A 16,488-nucleotide genomic window follows, 5' to 3' on the forward strand; every position below is an offset into this window, starting at 1 on the left:
GCATCTCCTTCAGTAACCCGCACAGCTCCAGGCCTGTTCTCAAGACACAACATGCATGCAGATACTTGGCAAAAGAAAAATCTAGACTATGGGAAAACATACTTTTGGTCAATGATCTATTCCTTGGAAGAGAGAAAACATATGAGAAAAAGAGGTAAGTTGATCAGCAGCTCTGTTATAAAAGAAAAGCTATGGAGGGAGCTTGTAGTACATTGTGTCATGCTGCTTCAGTGCTTTATCTCAGCCAGGGAACGTACTGAGTGTGGTTTTCCCAGCTGAAAATAGGTGTCCATTGTTTTCACTTTTGGTCAGAAGCCAGTTAGTTGTCAAACAGGCTCATCACAAAATTGTTAGTGTGCAAAGCAAAAGAAGAATACTTTACGTACATGTTCACTGTGTCAGAAATAAAGTGCAAGTATTTCCAGCTGGAATGGAATGGACGGAACATCTTTATTCAGGGCAATCAAGATGCAAACCTTCCTCTCTTGAGTGTAGCACCTGGGATCCAATATTTCCAGTTAGCCATTGAAATTTTATTTTGTTCTCAATGTTTTCAGATGACGTGAAGAAATCTGAATTGTCACAAGTTCAAGCCAAAGTCACACTGTACCAGAAAGAATAAATTTGTGCTAGCACTAACCAGTAGCAACAAATCTGCAATGTATCACATGCCTGCTTCCGCCTATCAGTGTATGTGCATTCCTTAGTATGTAATTAGCACTGTTTACCTGTCTTAGCCAACATCTCTCGGCCTAATCTGTGGCATTAAAACTAATCACCCAGACATAGCAAATGCCACATTTCCAGTTCAGGGATGACAAAGTCCAGCCTCCACCTGCTTCGGACTGTGTTTCTGGACCTTGCTTCATCCTAGCCAAAATGACCATCAGCAGAACGGTTTTTCACAGCACCACCAAGCCTAATGAGCAGATGTTAGGGCAAGGCTTTCCAGGCTATCCTTGGAGTCCAGCTGAGCAAGCTCAGGTGTGGTCATGTCCAGCTTGCCAAGGCCTGTCATGCCTAGGGCTTCCAAGACTGGCCATTGCACGTATGAAGGATGATGAAAAGCTGATGCATGGCTGTATCTTTCTCAATATTGCCTAAATTCTTACTTCACTTGTGTTGGTTGGCCACATCAAAGCTAACCATTAGTATCAGAGACAGTGGCTACTCAAGGCACAGGAGCTCTGGGATACCTGTGGGAATAGATCTCCAAAAGGTTAGTAAAGGCCAGCAAACACTGTGGTCTACCAGCTGAAGAACAGAGTTTAGGAAGAATATGGGCATGTAATTTAGCCACAATGAATGGATAATTTTATGGCTACATCAAACCTAGAGATGAATATTCTGCTCCAGTACTGTATATATTACCTCAGATAAACATGTCTTGTATCTAAAAACATCAACTTTTGTTCCTAGCCAGACTTCCATTCTCTATGAGCATCGTATCTGCACAATGTTATACCTGCCCCACTAAACCTTTTGCAGGCCAGTACTCTTCTGCTGTTCACTAAGATGGTTGCCTGCTTTCCAGGCAGTGTACCCTGGGTGAGATGCATCTTCTTATGTCCCATATTCAAGAACCAGACTGCCCCCTCCCCAAGGTATTCCATCCATCAAGTCAGGAAAAATTCCCTGAAAATGCTGATGGGAAGAAGAACAAGAACATTAAAGATATTCACTCTACTGAACCCACTGTACAACTGTACATGAAATTAGTATGAGGGACAGTCTGCCTCTTAGCCAGGTTTGGCTGGAGAATCAAATGATGCTTTCCTCATATACATCTATTTTGTGTTTACCACAAGTATACGCGACACATGAGCTTACATTCTCTTTGCAGTGGTAGGTATCATGCCTAATGCCCCATTTCCATCATGTGCATAGTTGAATGCATATAATACAGAATACATGCCATGCAAATTTATTTTCAACTACTTAAGATGTTTCTCCTTGAGGCACAGTTTCTGTTTAGCTTGTTTAGATGCCACAGATCTAAACAACTAGGGAAAAAAAAAAGAAAGAAAGAAAGAAAGAAAGAAAGAAAGAAAGAAAACAAAGAAAAAGGGAAAGAAAGATATAGTTGAAGAGCATTAGCAAAGCACTGTGAAAGACTGCCCCTGGGAGGAAGCAGAAGTATTGCAATTTTAAAATTAAAAATCCTGTACCCACTTTGCCAATTCCTATCACAATGAAAGAAAATTTCATTAAAGTGACAGCAGTCAATTTTCTGCAACTTCACCAATGTCTTTGTGCAAAGCAAAGCCAATAAATACGCATATATATGAAGGTGAATGGAACTGAAATACTGATACAACATTAAGAAGGACACTGGGAGTCTCTGCCTCCCCTTCCACAAATATTCTTGTGTCAAGGCTTCCTTCCTGCAGTAGGCTCACCTTCACTAATATCCTCCTGTCTTTGCTTTTCTCCTGACAGCAGGTCAGAGGAAGGGACAGTCTCCTCTAGTGCAGTGGGTTACTCGCTCTCATGTACCAAAATAGTAACTTGTTCAACTGACACAAAAGAAAGAAAACATCCTCGCATCCTGTCCTGCTGCCAGCTTTCAAAAGGTAATTAAACATCCCCCTTTTCAAAGAGCAGAGTTCTCCAGGACCACAGTGTTTGAGCTCTGATGTTGTCAAACAACAGGGGGTTGCTTAAGCTTTGACTGACCTTTCCAAAGACCTACAAGCAATTTAATGTGAGCCCTCTTTAGTGAAGACAGAAATGTCCCATTATCTGCTTCCTGTTGTCTAGATTGCTTGTGGTAATGGCAAACTTTGATTCTTGTGGTCTTGAGGACAAAAATGAACCACTTCAGGCAGACTGAAAAATCCATGCACAGAAGTTTTATTCTACTAAACCTAGTGACATCTTGATCACATAAATTTGAGTTCCTCTTCCCTCAGCCCCTTCTGTTGTCTTTGTTTCTTTCTAACGTTCAACAAACTGTAATGTATATGCTGTGAAGACCTAATCCCACCCTCAAATTAGGGGGCTAGGCTCTCTGAGTGTCCCAAGACCAATTGTCCATCTGAGAGCTGCTGACAGGTGAGAATGGCCCTGGAAGACCTGCCTGGAAGCCCAGTTCTGATGGAACCCAGCACACCATGTTCCAGTTACACCTGCTTCTTCTCTGTTCTCCATGTAGATGCTGAAGAGATGGAGTTAAAATGGAAGTTCATTAGGATAAAGCAATGCTGTCTGAGAAGTCCTTACAGCAGGACAATTTCCTTGTTCCCATGCAATCCATTGGAAACATTAAAAAAAAAAAAAAAATCAGTTCAAAATTCACTGTATGACTTGACTTGTGTTTGTTTTCCTTTAAACTGATCAAAGATGCGTCCAAAACCAAATATTCAGTTAAATTCCACAGACTCCAATGTAGCAAACAACACACTCACTCCATGGGAGATTTGCTCAATTAAGAACCATTAAGTATAGCTCTGTTTCATGATTTTACTGTTTGTTGAAAAGTCCCTGGAAGGCAGCCTCCCAGAGAACAAATCTCTACAGCCAACATGAAGTGAACAACTTTTTCTATTCCCAGAGTCATGTTAGCAGGAGGACCCTTTAACCCGAAAAGTAGAAATGAGGTTCTTCTTGTGCCAATCAACATTCAGCCATTTTCTTTATCACAAATAGAAATGGAGAAGTAAAGCAGGCAGATTTTTGAGCTGGAGAGAGCTCTAGTAGGCTGGCTAAGGGGCCAACTGGCTCCCGGCAAGGCTCTGACTTCTGCATTTTGTCTTTGACTCAGTGAGCTCATTCTCTGTACTGCCTTCCTTTCCTTCAAGTTTTCCTCTGTTTATCCCTATGTAGAATGCAAGAATTACTGGCAGGAAACTTGTTTCTCAGATTTCTTCCCCTCTTCTCCAGATATCTGAGGAATAATGATGTTCCGGGGAAACCAGGAGATTAAGAACAATCCATCCATTCTGCAGCACAGTCATTACACAAGCCTCCTCTTCCCTCTGAGGTGAGTGGGAAGACATGTGGATTCCAAAGATGCAAGGGGAGAAAACAGACATGCCAAACAATGCAACTTGGCCAAAACTCTTCAAGACATCAATAGCAAGGCAAAGATTAATGTGTGACTTTCAGACCAGGTAATAAAGAGAATTACTTAAGGCAGCAGGCTGTTTGCTGTTGCTTATGCCTAAGAAGCTGCTGTAGGCAAGAGAGAGGGGAGCGCAGGATACAAACTACCATCATGCTTTCTGAAACAGCATTACTTTCCCCCAGCTTTCTCACCATGCAAAAGAAGGAGAAGCAGCCAGCCCAGGTTTTCTTCAGGGCACTTTCCCAGCTTGGTGGCAGGAGCAGACAGGTGTTAGCTGTTTTACCTTGGGCCAGCAAATTTAATTCTGCCAACACCACCAAAAAGACGTCTGAACTGGCCAGGGTCAGGGTCATACCTTGGGAGCTTCAAAAATACCACAGCGATCATAATGGCCACAACAAATTAAAGCAATGCGTCAAACTGTTGCTGGCATTTCTGGAAAGTACCTTTGGATTCTGTTTTCAGCAAAAACGCATCCTCACAGAAATCACACAAGTTCTGCAGTCCTATGGAGGAGGGAATTCTGGATCCGGTGCTGTTTAAAAACAAATAAACAAAAACCCAACCAACATCATTTTCTGTATATTTGGGAAGGAAAAATAAAGAGACTATCTAAAGCAAAAAATTGATAAAGAAAATACGTACTTTTGATAATCAAGCCAAAGCACATGGTAAAGCAGAAGGCTGTTTCTTAAGTTATTTGAGAGCATGCAAGTACAGCACCAACTCTGAAAGTGAGTTATGACTGCATCAATGATGTATTCACGTGTCAACAAAAAGGACTGTCATTAGAACTCATATCACTCTGAGATAACCCTGCCAAGAACATTTGAGTAGCTTCGTTTCAGTCTCAGGATGAGCAAAGAACACAGAGTCAATCCCACTGCCTGAAAACCCCTCTTTGCTCCTTACCATCTCTGTATTTGCCTGGCTTCTTTTTTCCCTTCTGCGCAAGAATCCTAGGTTCCTTTGGAAGAAAACCATGAAGAAGGCCACCAAGATGAGGTTCTGAGTACAGTCAAGACAGCAAAAATTTCTGTGTATATTTCATCTCTAATTAAAATGAGGTGAACAACAAGATGGAAGCCACCACAAATCTTTCCTGACACTCAAGTATCTTTCTCTGATGTGAGAAAAAAAAAGAACTCAAAGTTTTCTATCCTTATATCTAGATCTAATATTCAATGGATTTCAGGTTTCTTAAATTTCTTAGACGTTTATGAAAAATTTTTATTGTCCTTCCACAGAGAAAGAGTCATTATAAAACACACAAAAACAGTGAGGTTCACAAATAAACATGAAATCAACTGAGTTGAGCTCATCTATATAGCACTGATTTGGCACAGGGTAAAAGTGTAACTCAACATAACAAGCAAAGTACTTCCTCCTTATCTGTGAGGCTCATAGAAGTTATCCACGTGTCATTTTGGTTAATCAATAGCCTCAATGCTGTTCAGACAGTAGCCCCAAACATCTAATTCTTCTACCAACCAGTATTTATCAATTTCATTCTTTGGCTTATTTTATAATCCTCCTTCATATCTCTGAAACCTCTGCCTTTGCATTGCGAGACTTCATTTTTAATTTATCGTTGTGCAAAGCAATCCATTGAACAAAGCCAGAAGCTGGCAGCCAGACTGTTTTCTTTAGGGGTAGGGATGTGGAAAAAAAGGGAACTAGCTATGGAAGGAATTATCTATGGGAAATATCAGATTTTTAACCCTTCTCACTTGGTGTATGATATTGTATATTGTATATCCAACTGGTTTTGATTGAAAATATCTGCTAATGTTTATGAGACAGGCTCTATCACTATAGCTCTGCTCATGTATCCGTCTTAAGTACAAGATGAATTAGTTTAATATACTCCTGAAAACTAGTCCTACTTTTCTCTACCCCGACCTATTTTTAATAGCTGTAACAGAAGTTCAAAGAAAAGCTGCTCTGCCTGGAGCTGCACCTTCCCCAACATGCTTGCATCACTAACAGCCACAAGAACCCAACAGTCAATGTAGCAAATTTTCATATGAACTGTGAAATGCATTCTCATGCTTGAATTCATAAGCAACAACATTAACTGGTCAGACTCTGTAGGTAGTTGAAGTGATACACAACCTTTCCCTATTGAGAACTTCCTTTCCCTTTTGAGAACAAGAGAGACAAATTCCCCAACACAGCTACTGAAGGCAACAAGCCCTACAGGTATGAAAGTGGTTGGGTTAGAAAAAAACAACAAAAACCCACAATTAAATTAATTTGGATGCTAAGCTGACTTGCATCTCAGCTTTACAACCAAAATCTCTTTGCTTTTCCATCTGCCATTGTGGATGCCTTACTTTTGGAGGTCAAAATCTGGAGCTGGTTAGGTACAGAAATCTTAACCAACAATGAAAGCGTTCTGTCTTGTTTGGATGTGAAAAGAGAGAACGTGGTAAGCAACTGTGAGGAAAAGACAAGTACAGTCAGCACAGCTGAGCAAAGTTATGTCCAAGCTTCAAAGGAAAATGATTTAGGAAACTGCACAGATCAACACCTCAGTCCATGCAAGTCACATGAGCACCAGCAAAACCAGTTGTCTGCATCAGATCACCCCTCACAAAAAATGGCTATACAATCCAGTATGTAGATGAGCAGGCAGATATGCTTCTGAAATAAACAGCTAAAATTATTATTGCAATTAATTGCTTCCGAATTCCTATGTCTTGTATATTTGAATGTAAACAGACAGAGAACTTCACTTTTAAAACTTGGAGTCCTCTCCCCTCCAGTATATACATTCAAAGCACAACTATTTGAACTCCAAGATCCAGAATGACAGATTTGAAGCAACTTTCAAGTGTCGTGAGATCAAACCACAGGGAAAATTCCCTACAGGCACAATGATGTGAGAGTTCAATATAGTCCCCCTGACGAGATAATTCAGGCAAGCATCCAGACAGTGAATGGGGCATCTCTAACTGCAACACAATAAATACTGTTGGTTGTGAAAAGCACATTGCTGCAATAAGATTACAGATAGTAATACCATGTTTGGGTCAAGAAGAAGAGTAAATTTTTACTCATTAAATAAACTCTATTTGTAAAACTTTGCCTGAGGCATTTATTTCCTTCCAAAGATTCAGCAGGTTTTAATATATTCTTTCCCTTGCAAAAGTATTTTTGTTTTTGCTGAAAAGTGGGACTATGTCAAAGTAACAAGAGTCAACAGCACCACTCCCACCCTCTCCAAGATCGTTTCTGGTGTTATTTTGATGCCCCAGGAGTCTCTTCAGCATTATAATAACCCACTTACTATGAACAACTTGTAGTTGTCATCAGGTGATGTTTCATATCTCCAGGCTTCCTGTACCAAGAAAGCTTGAGGCTTAGTCTCTGTCTTTCTCTGATGTGGGGTAGTTGTGTTTTCCTGTAAACTACTTAAAACTTTCCCTTCTAATAAACTAAATTGACAGCTCTTTGCAGTTGTCTACACACAGTACTGTGATAAAGGTTTATGTGTGAGTGACTCAGTGATTTGAGGGGAGTGCTGGCTGGATCAAAGTCCATTGCATATACAAGTCCTGCCACTTCAGGAACCCCCTTGTGCAACAGAATCCGCAGTAATGCTGCAGTATCAAAAGACAAGCTGCATTGTGTCTACAGCTCCTCTTGGCACTAGGAGGTGGAAAGAGTGCTCAGCAATGGTGAGGAGAGTACAGTGCCTGTCACTAGCCCTCATCTGTGCTCTGGGGGAAGGGGATCATCATCTGGATAACCAGAATGACATTAGGTTGGAGTTCCATTACCAGACATTTTTAGTAAGGAGCTGGGAGATATAAACTTGCTGCTTACCGTTATTTGGACTGGATGTGCAAACATTCACTCTGCTTTTTGGCAGATGCCATTTATCTACTACTACAACTCTGGTTTCAGATTTTCTAACAATAACTAGGAACTTACTGGATAGCAGGAGACACTACTCATAGCGATAGAAAGATGTTTTTTCTCATACAGTCTTGGATCCAGCTAAGCAACAAAGCCTCACAGATTTCAAACAGGAATGCAGATTACACAGTTCAATACCTTTTTCTCAACCTGGACTTGATTTCTTTTTATCCTATTTAACTTTTTTTTTGTCCAACAATCTAACAGATTTCATTCGCAGATGTGCAGCCCCTGTGACTAGAAAATCTTCTAAACTATTAATTTTGACCTCCAGTATCTCATAAGCCATCATATTTCATGCTATTATTGAATCAAAAGTTTTGATTTAACTAACCTGTGTTTTCTGGGAGAATTTCTGATCTAGATTAGAAAGAAACAAGGACAGATCAGGATATGGTCTTGTTTGTTCAAAGGTTAGTCTCCCACTTCAAACTGAAATGTTCTCTGTATCTTAAGAATACCTGGATACAACTTTCAGACATTTGTGTTCATTAGGCTATTGATTCTTCCAGAGAGAGGCAACCTCACAAGCAATTTGTTGTTCTTTGTAAGGCTATATTTTATTGCCTATAGAATATATAATACCACTGTATTTTAAACTAAAAGTTCTTCTGATTCTTCTCTCATTTACACAGAAAATGACAATAACTTGAAATCAGTTTAGAGAGGATTGAGAAAGCATTGGAGACTGATTAAAAATAGAATCAGAATTCTTTAGGTTGGAAAGACACTTAAGACCATCAAGTCCATCCATCATCTAACACTATCAGGTTTACCACTAAACCATGTCCCTAAGTACCACATCCACACGTCTTTTAAATGCCTCCATGTGTGTCAACTTAAACACTTTCCCAGACAACCCATTCAAGTGCATAACTATGTTTTCTATAAATAACATATTTCTGATATCCAGAAAGATATCCTCTCCTGAGCGCAGACTGAAGCCGTTGCCTCACATCCTATTACTTTTTACCTGATAAAAGAAGCCAACACCACCTCTCTGCAATCTCCTTTCAGAGAGTTACAGAGAGTGTTGAGGTTTCCCCTCAGCCTCTTTTTCTCCAGACTAAACCCAAGTTCCCTCTACAGCTCCTTGTATGTCTTTTCTTCTAGGACAGTTTGTTCAACCTATTGTTCTTCTTCACCACTATGGATGTTCTGTTGAAGGACAAACATTCAGATTTTGAAGCGGACTGTTGTGGAGAAGTCTCATACACCAGCCATTAGTTAACAACTACCAGCTTTACCAACACTCACAAACAGCTTGAAAAATCATGAAGGTTTGGACATATCCTTGCATGACCAATGTGAAAAAGGTGCTCTTTTGCCTTTGTGCCAGAGGGAGAAGGCAGCTCTTACAGCATCCTGTCTACCATGAAAGCAGATGGTGGAAGGTGTCTCTTCTGGCTGTTGGCAGGATCTGCTTCATGGTTTCCACATCAGGCTGGGAGAGCGAGAAACACTAGCTACAAGGTTCTAGCAGAACTAGAGCTGATGGGATGTTTCACCTCATCTCCTTGGGGCCATCAGAGACCCCACTAAGCCCAAATAAAAAGAATTTTTTAGGTATGTGGGTCTGTTGAGTGCAGACCACACTGCCTTTTGGAGGGGCAGAAAGAAGTTTCCCAGATTCCTCCAATAATAAGTGGAGTTAGGGAGGGAGGGTGAAATCCATTTGTGTAATTCCTATTTTTCTTTGGGTTTTCAGTTTTGAGCTCGTAATAGGGTTTAAATTGCCGAGATACTTTCAGGAGTTCCAAATCCTTCTGCCTATAAGGAAAACAAAGACTGCTCTCTTACCCCTTCCCTGCACAAATGCAAGAATGAAAATCTCTTAGCGTTTTATCCAGACCTGTTGAATTGGGAAACATAATTACTAAAGCTCCCTAGTCTCAGCACAGCTGATGGTACCACTTTGCTGCTCCTCCCACCTTATTGCTATTACTACTATCCCCATTTTTCACTTGCAGCAATCAAATAAAATACATCTGTAAGGGAGTCACATGCTGATGGGAAAGGGTACATGCAGCTGCTCACATCTCCTCCTTCACCCCTCACAACAACTCCTGATCATTCCTATTTGGTTGATCAATCTCAGTAACAGCAAAAGAGAGCTGAACTGCTCACAGATGAAGTGTTCCAACTTTACTGGATTTGATGAGATCATCCAGGTTCATTGTGGCCCTCGATACTTAGAAAAACACTTATACAGATGTTTACAAGCTCATTTCATGTTCCTGTCAGAATAGTCAAAGTCATTCTGTGATTCACCAGGCTCACTTTCCTATCTTTCTCTATCTTACCCTACTGTTCAAGTTAGTTCATATAAACTACAGATGTTACACAGACTTCAGCAATCCACTCTCTGCTCGCTCCAAGACGTCTAAACAAGTCCTGATGCACTAAATAGAGTGCACATTCCACAGTGGCACTTGTTCACATGCACAGCTCCCCAGCAAAATGCTTTGACTCTCACATGCAACTAACACAGTAAAAAAATATCCATTTATTTTGCCATGGCACTCACAGACAAATGCCCAAGTCTCTCTGTTGAGAAAGACATACGTACTGACCCTCACTGGTGCAATCATGAGAGCTCACTGGTGTGCTGTCATGTGCTGGCAGTGACAATGGGAAATGAAACATTTCACAGAGGCACAAAGAGCACAGGTGTGAGCTCTTCAACAGGTATAGAAAGAAGCATATTCCAGAAGCCATCACTCCTTTGCTATAAAAACAACACTTCTAATAACAGGCCAATTTCCATATCATCCCTATTTCATCTGCTTACAAGAACCTCTTCTACCAGTTACTCTTGCCTTCCAAAGTATCTCTCTGTCCTGCAAAAGTAAGCAAGCAACACAAGAGCAAACAATAAACTGTGACCTCCTTTATTCCATCCACTGAATATATAACAGACTTTGCATTCTTGCAAGAGTGTCAGGAAACTTAGTGGTTTTGCTTTGTGTCTACTACGGATTGTCCGGCATAGCAGAAAAAACATCAGATGCACATGTCCACATAAACATAAATCTGTACATATTTTCAGCCAATTCACAGGTAGCTATATATATATATATATATAAAAGCATGTATACACAGGCAAATCTCACATGGGAAATTTGCCCAACTGCAAGGAGAAAAAAAATCTAACAAGAAGCTGACCCATCTGACCCCTGGCATACCTGCCTTTTGTAGGAGGGGGCTGTTTGTTTAAGGAGATGTTTTACAGATGACTGTATCTTTAAAACACAACCACATACGCACACTGCTGGTTTTAAGAAAGCTAAACATGCAGAAGTGAAGATGGGAATTCTTGGGAAAAAAGAAAAAAACTTGTTCTGACAAAGCCAGTGCTATTATGCTTTATCAGCTTCACAGGTATGTTTCCAAAGGACACCTGGAAAGAGCTTGTGAGAAAAAAAAAATGTTTATGCAACTTTTGTGTAAACTTCCTTTAAAAGCTCTGGAGTTTACAGATGTTGGAGGACACAGGAAAGCACCTGTCCACTGGTGCTCCTCACCTGATTACAGGCTTTGTCACCTGCTGGTCACCATAGAACTGATGCTTTTTCACTGCCAGACACCAGATACACCCATTTGACCCAATCTGATGAACTACACAACAATCCAAATGTTAACAAAAGGAGACTTCATCACTCCAAGGAAAAGCTGCCATGTGATTTCAGATTCCTATCTCATTTGTCCTTCAGTAGATCATCCATCGCCTTTCAAATAACCATTTTTAAAAGAAGGTCACCATCCTCCCTGCTTACCTATGTTAGACAAACATATTTGGTGGTCTTTTCATCACAGAGCAGCAGTTAAGGAAAAGATTCACCATGAAATGTTGGAAAACAGAAACACACCCTTTTCTGGAGTCTTTTGTTTTCATTAAGCTTTCATATCATTCCTAAAAATATCTCTGGATTGAGTTTAGGTTTGAGTTTTGTAATGTCATTAACATCAATGCTTTGACATGTTCAGTGTGCTCACAGAGTTAGATCTCAGAGCAATTAGTAGAAGATTGTAAATAACATTTTTCCCTTCAGAATACAAGACAACCAAGGCCTAGAAGCACACTGAGGATGCAAGATGATTCAACAACCTATACTGCGAATGCTTAACATACTGAAAACAAGAGAGCTTGCATTTTATACCATTCTAACTTTTTGGAACAATAATCATCATAAAGAGAATCTGCTACACTTCTGAAGAAATGTCTTTCAACTGGCGTTCCTTTTTCAGTAATTTCAGTCAGAGATCAAGCAATTTTTAATAATAGGAACAATGAACATTTTGAGAGGAAAAAAAAGTTACAAGAGTTTATGGAAAACATAAAAAAGAAAAAAGAGGAAGAGAACACAAGTGCTCTTGTCTTGCTCTGAGCTTGTTGTTTATCCAGCCTGAATTTAACCATCCCTTGTAACAATCAGCCCAGCCCAGCTTATCTCTCTAAAGACAATACTCTTCGGCATTAGTGCCAGCCAACCTGATTGCAATCACCAACCTGAATTCAGACCCAGTTTATAGAAATGGCAAATTGAATTTTACCAGCAGCTGAATGAGCTAACACAAACACTATCATGAAGCCCTGCCCTTTGTCAACATTGCACTCCTGTCTCCAGTCCTGTGTAATGGATTTGTTATATGTGTTCCCACATAACTTCTAACTACGCTAAAGAAGTTATCGCTTCATTTCATCATATCTGCATTAAAGTGCCAGAGAAAAAGGACTGCAGCTTAATGGCTAGAATAGAGAAGGGAGACATTACACTCCAGGTGTTAAAGAGAATTTGTACAGAAATCAAGACTGAAAGATTTTGGACAAGGGTGAGAGTTAGATGGAATTCTGGCCCACTAATAGTAGGGATCTGAATGAAAACAGGCAACCGCAGAGGTAGTGGTTGAAGTAAATAATTAAGGACACACTTTATCTGCAATTAACATCATAGCTTTTAAGATTATTGATGGAATGTTTCACTCAAAATATTGGTGAAATCTTGCTTCCTTTATATATTTGTACCAGCCCATTTTCCCAGGAAAATCAGATGAAATGTTCTACCATGAGTGGGGGAAAGTGGGCCACCCCTGTTAATTCAATGCCGCTGGATGAATAAGCTGACCCATAGATAGAATTGCAATGAATAAAGAGTAAGGAAACACTGGTTACATGATGATATTTGCCACTCCAGCCAAAGTTTGTTGGAGTTTTTTGTCAAACTTTAGAAAAGGGTGGAACTTTTCCCTTGAAAAGCTTTTTCTTACTTGAAAAGCTAAAGTAACTTCAATTAAAATGGATACACGAAAATATTATTATAGAAATGAAAAATCCTCATTTTCTTCCCATTTTCTGCTGGCTGATGAGACTGGAAAGTTCTAGAAAATGTAATAAATTTGGGGAATTGTCTTTTTCTACCCTAAAATTCTTTTGCTCATTTAAGGAAAAAAATAATAATGAGGAGAAAACTTTAAAAGCCTGTCTCTGAAAGGCCAGAAAGTATTAAACATTAAGATCCTTCAAAAGAAAAAATTCTTAATTCTATATTTTTTCCTATCTGAAATGTTGACACTGTTCTTTGATATTTTCATACTTAGTAAAAAAAAATAATAATAATAATAAAACCAAAGTTCTTTCATTCATAACCATGCTTCTGACATGACTGTAGTTTGCACACAGAAACTCTTCTCTCATCCCCAATACAGCAGGATGATTCTTACATCCTTGACATCTTGCGGTGCTCTATGTGAGAAGGAAGAGAGAACAGACAGTGTTCACTGTAGCAATGTGGAAAGCCTGCACAGATCCCTGCTGCCACTGACTCCTGCTTTTCAAACTTGCAACTGCACAGCTAATATTGCAGCTTCTGAGAGGGAGAAAATGCTCTCCTGATTCTGCAGCTGGATCTCCACCAGGATACAAGCTCACCTTGCTACAGCGAGGAACAGCACTAAGACTCCACAAAGGAGGAAAAATAAAATAAAATCGACCTACACCCTGCTGAAGAGCTGAGAGGAAATAAAATGGTGCTTTCTAAACTGGCATGCCTCCAAAGGGCAATATCCGAGCTTTACTCTTTCAGTTATTCACATTAAAAAAATAAAATTATCAGAAATGTTTATTCAAGAGTGAATAAAATGCTTGAATCAGATAGGCTTTATCTGATAGCAAGGTAATGACTGACTAGCAAATCACATGGCAGCAAAACATTTTTCATAGATGTGGTAATGTGCCCTTACCTGAAAACCTCTGATTAAACAAAAGAGGAGTGGGGGGGGACCACAGATAAGGACAGACAAATCACGTAACACAGCAGTAGCAGCTACACAGAGCAATACTCTCAGGGGGGGAAAAGCATTTGGGCATCCACCTACAAAAGGATTTTTGCCTCTACTCTGTTCTCTAATCCTACTGCCTTTCAATTAAGTGCCTCTTGATTTAGTTTATCCAGACAGATGAGTGTGAACAGGCATTTCTCCATTTCATTTTATTTCTGTGTCTCCTATTGCAGGTAATGACAGCTTCCACAAGGCTTCTATTATTAATATTAAAAAAATCACAAATAACAGATCTCTTTGTTATCTTACATAACAAATATTCTATAATTAATCTAGAAGTTTCAGCTGGAAACGTTTTTCCCAGGAAAAAAGAAAAAAGAAAAAAGAAAAAAAAAGAAAGAGGAAGAAAAACCCTCTGTGTTCTCAGGGAACATTCCTAAAAAAAAAATGTTATACAATTACACAGCAGTAAAGTTTACAAGAAGCAATTTACTTTCCCTAAATTCAATATACGCTAAGTTGCTGGCAATTTTCAATCCTATTGTATTGCAGCTACTTTAATGCTCTGTGGAACTCACAATTTCATTGCTAACTATTAATCTTCAAACATTTTTAGAAACTCATAAGAGTAAGCCTAGAAAGCCACAGTATCAGAGGAAACAGGGATGAAACAGACTCGGAGAGGTCATCTATGCAGGATCAGCAGCGCCCAAACCACCCCAGCAGACATTTATCTAATATGTTCATTAGAAGTTGTGGTGGTGAACAAAGGAACGCGAAGTAAATTTCTAACAGAGACCAAAGATCCCAAGATCTGTTCTGAAAAATACTCCAAAAAATACTTCCCTCACCTGTTAACCTCAGTATAAACATGTTTACAGGATGGAAGATGTTTGAGCTATTAGCCACCAAACAGCGTGAATCTTAGCAGGTGGGTATATTGCCACTTCTTTTTGACTCTGGGCAGCTCTTTGGAATCAGGCCACAACACGGAAGTGTTGTGGAAGAACCTGACAGCCCACTGTCAGAAGAGTCTTCCAGGAGCTGAAGACATTTCTGGAAGAAATTAGTTTTTTATATGAGCTAGGAGACATCCTTGGAATTTTTATGGCGAAAATTTCACTGTGCATTGTTCACAGATCAGTGCTTTTTAAATGGTTTCCCTTCAGTGATCAACCAATGTACTACACAGTCTATAGAAAGAAAAAGGATCAATCATAGAAAATAAGAGAATTAAATAATCCAAGAGTGAACTTCGAGAAATCAAAAAGCTACTGCTCCTACTGGCCTGCAGCAGCTTCACTGTGACCAGTTTCCTCTCACCTTAAAGCACTCATATATCCTACGCAGTTATGCATCTGTATTAGGTAACCCCTAATTATAGAATCATAGAATAGAATCGTAGAATCATAGAATCACTCAGGTTGGAAAAGACTTTAAAGATCATGAAATCCAACCACAACCTAACCATACTACCCTAACTAACAACCCTCCGCTAAATCACGTCCCTGTGCACCACATCCAAACGGTTTTTAAACACATCCAGGGATGGTGACTCAACCACCTCCCTGGGAATCCCCAAAGTCAGAAGGATCATGAGGCCCCGCTTTCACGGTCTGTATTCATACTGAAAATCAAGATCAAGTGAGCTTTTGCCCTTCTGCTCTGCTTGTTCTATTCCAGTGCTTAACAACCCTTTCTGTAAAGAAGTGTTTCCTGATATCCAACCTAAACTTACCCTGGCGCAACTTGAGGCCATTTCCCCTCGTCCTGAATGGCCTGGGTTCAAAAGGACTTTAAAGATCATCTAGTTTCTACTCCCCTTCTGCAGGCAGGGTCACCAACAACTAGACCAGTACCCCCATAGAAGATAACCTGAACTCCTCCATGATATCACTCAGTCAAAAAGGCAATAGTTATGTTGAAATAAATTATTTGAATTCAACACCAAATGCTGGTGACACTTTTGTCACACATCACTCTTCAAAATGCTCAGTCTTATGGTGGCCACCCAGAGAAGACTGCCTTTTAACAGTGATTTCAGGTGAGGTGCACAACTTCTGTATGAGGAAAACCAGCTGCTACCATGGGAAAAGGGCTCTCCAGGCAGCCCCTTTGTGCCAGCTGCTGAGCACTCTGCACAATAGCTGAGCCTTGTTCCCTAAGAAGGGCAGGGTATCTCTTTCCCACTGAACTGGGACACAGGGTCAAGACAGCAC

At 40.0% G+C, this 16,488-nt stretch overlaps 1 long non-coding RNA gene across 3 annotated transcripts in view; it reads right to left on the bottom strand.

Annotated features, from left to right (window-relative positions):
- Positions 1-16,488, bottom strand: part of LOC104910124 — a 54,505-nt gene that overhangs the window by 14,841 nt on the left and 23,176 nt on the right. For 2 of the 3 annotated variants that reach the window (XR_004159144.1, XR_004159142.1), the window contains exon 2: positions 387-4,601. This is a non-coding gene — a long non-coding RNA (uncharacterized LOC104910124). The remainder of the gene's footprint in view (positions 1-386; positions 4,602-16,488) is intronic. The other variant, XR_004159143.1, reaches the window with a different exon arrangement.

This window comes from Meleagris gallopavo, chromosome 3 (genome assembly GCF_000146605.3).
Source record: "Meleagris gallopavo isolate NT-WF06-2002-E0010 breed Aviagen turkey brand Nicholas breeding stock chromosome 3, Turkey_5.1, whole genome shotgun sequence".
Taxonomy (NCBI): Eukaryota; Metazoa; Chordata; class Aves; order Galliformes; family Phasianidae; genus Meleagris; species Meleagris gallopavo.